This window comes from Lepus europaeus, chromosome 18 (genome assembly GCF_033115175.1).
Source record: "Lepus europaeus isolate LE1 chromosome 18, mLepTim1.pri, whole genome shotgun sequence".
NCBI lineage: Eukaryota > Metazoa > Chordata > Mammalia > Lagomorpha > Leporidae > Lepus > Lepus europaeus.
The window spans coordinates 67243400-67245991 of NC_084844.1; the positions used below are offsets into that span (position 1 = coordinate 67243400).

General features: G+C 45.2%; 1 pseudogene; it reads left to right on the top strand.

Moving 5' to 3' along the window:
• Positions 1 to 318: 318 nt before the first annotated feature.
• Positions 319 to 2196, top strand: LOC133777330 (syncytin-1-like; annotated as a pseudogene).
• The last annotated feature ends 396 nt before the right edge of the window (positions 2197 to 2592 follow it).

Sequence of the window (2592 nt, forward strand, 5' to 3'; positions counted from 1 at the left end):
TTTGTACTAAATTTCTTAACCTTGGATAATAATAGTCATTCAGCCACAGATCCTTCCCCTGAAACGGCCCCACCTATGGTGATGTGGCGAGACCCCTTCACTAGTGGATAGCACGGCCCCGATCCTGTGCTTATTTGGGGACAGGGGTCAGCCTGCGTTCTGGATCAAATACAATCAATGCCAAGATGGCTGCCTGAAAGATTAATTAAACAAGTTAATTCATCAAACTCTTCTAATATTAATCCTACACCAGGGCCTACATCCGGCCCTGAGGATATTTTCCCCTTGTGTTTACAGGAATGAAAAGCCCCGCTGGACTCTACTGGGACTCATTACAGGACTCCTTGTTATTGTCCGCATTGTTGCCATTGTTGCTATTTGTGTATCTTATCTTCTCTCTATTCTCTCCTCCCCCACCACATTTCCTGAGGGCTCACTGATTAACCCCTCTGAAGGGCCCTAATAAAATGGCCCTCTTCCTTGCTCTCCTGATAATGGCAATCTACACCATCCATTGGGCTCCACTAGTCTTTGCAGGGTTGGACAACCCTCAGGCCATTCAAAAACTCCTTCAACAGCATGACCCTTGTATCTGCTCCAGGGGCATTATAGAAAACCTCCCACAAACATCAACCTCCTATGGATCCTCAATTGTAAGCTGCATTTTACACATGACTGCAGAGATAAAACTGCATATCAGGCTGCCACAGATTCCAAATGGCATTGTATTCTCAAACCTAAACTAGACTCTTCCCACCCTGGGGATCAATGCCCATCAGAATGCAATAGTACTATCAATTACCCCGTGCACTCCTCCTGTTATACTCAGTATCAAACCTGTAATGAGGGGAATGAACATTTATTGTTTGCCACTATAAGAGGGGATTATGGGGGAACATTTGGAGACTTGTCTTCTTCATGCCTCAGCTCTCCTCCCTGCCCCCCTAAGGGACACGTGGCCTGCTGGTATCCTATAGCCCCTGTGGGAGTGTCTGATGGTGGAGGCCCTCAGGATACCCTTACACAATTAAAAACACAAAAAACACTCAAAACCCTATTTGAGAGCCTTTACCCTTCCCTTCAATACCACCCCCTGGCTAAAGTTCATTCCAGAGAAAATGAAGACTTGGATGTCAATACCATGAATATCCTTACCAACACCCATAAACTGCTTAATCTCTCTGCCACAGACCTGGGAAAAGGCTGCTGGCTCTGTTTACACCAGGGACCCCCCTCCCTCTTGCCATTTTTCTGCCACTTAATGATACCCTTGGGTTTAATATCTCCTTTGGTTGCCCCCCTATACAGCCTTTTCCTGTTCTTCCTGTCCCAATGGAAAATATCACTTGCCTTTATAAATCTAACAATAATTCCTTCAATATCGATGTAGGCCTTGCTCCTTTCTGCACAAATAGTATAACAGTAGATTACCCTCTTTATGCCCCCAATTCCACCATTTTTGTATGTAGGGATAATTTAGCTTATACCATTTTACCAACAAATTGGACCGGTAATTGCATGCATGCTATGCTTCTTCCCAATGTAGAAATTATTGATGGAAATACCTCTATCCCTATTCCCTCCTTTGATTATATTGCAGGAAGGCAAAGGCCAGCTGTTCAATTTATTCCTTTATTGGCCACATTGGGAATTTCCACAGCTGTGGTTACAGGATCCACAGGACTGGGAATCGTGGTCCAAAAATATAGAGAATTGTCCCAACAACTTATTAATGATGTACAAACCCTATCCACCATCATTCAGGACCTTTAAGATCAAATTGATTCCCTAGCGGAAGTGGTTTTACAAAATCGTAGAGGCTTAGACTTGCTTACCACTGAACAGGGAGGTATTTGCTTGGCTTTACAGGAAAAATGCTGTTTTTATGCTAACAAGTCCAGCATTGTTTGCGATAAAATCAAGACACTTCAAGATCTGGAGCGTCATCAATGTGCCATGGCTGAAAATCCCTTTTGGATGGGATGGAATGGACTGCTTCCCTATTTGCTACCACTTTTAGGCCCCATTGCTGGTTTGCTTGTTACACTATATGTAGGTCCTTGTCTTTTCAATAAGCTGATGACTTTTATCAGACAGCAAGTAGATAATTGAGCAGCCAGACCGATTCAAATACATTACCAAAGTCTGGCCATGAAAGATCCACTGGAAAACGTTGTCTCTCTCTTTGGCAGGTGAGGTGTGGCTGGTGAAGTCACGGTCCCTCCAACAACTGATTCTCCCCTTCAGTCTGCCACTGCCCCAGTCGGGAGCCTAGGAAGGGTCCCAGGCTTATCAATTAAATGAGCAGTAAGCCAATGATGGGCACCTTCCCGGAACCTCACCCACCTAAGACAGGAGTCCTTGGGGACTGGCAAGGATATCCAATGACAGGTAAGAGGTGCTGGAGCTCCGGGTCGATTCATAAGACAGGCACTGCTCGTTCATCACACTTGGCCTAATCGGTAGCCATTTCTCTTTAATTGATAAGAAAGGGGGAGATGTCAGGGACCACGCAAGATGTGGCCTCTTAGCGGTAAACCACTGAAGTAGAGCTAAGCAGCCCAGGCCGGAAAGTACTGATAACGCCACCCT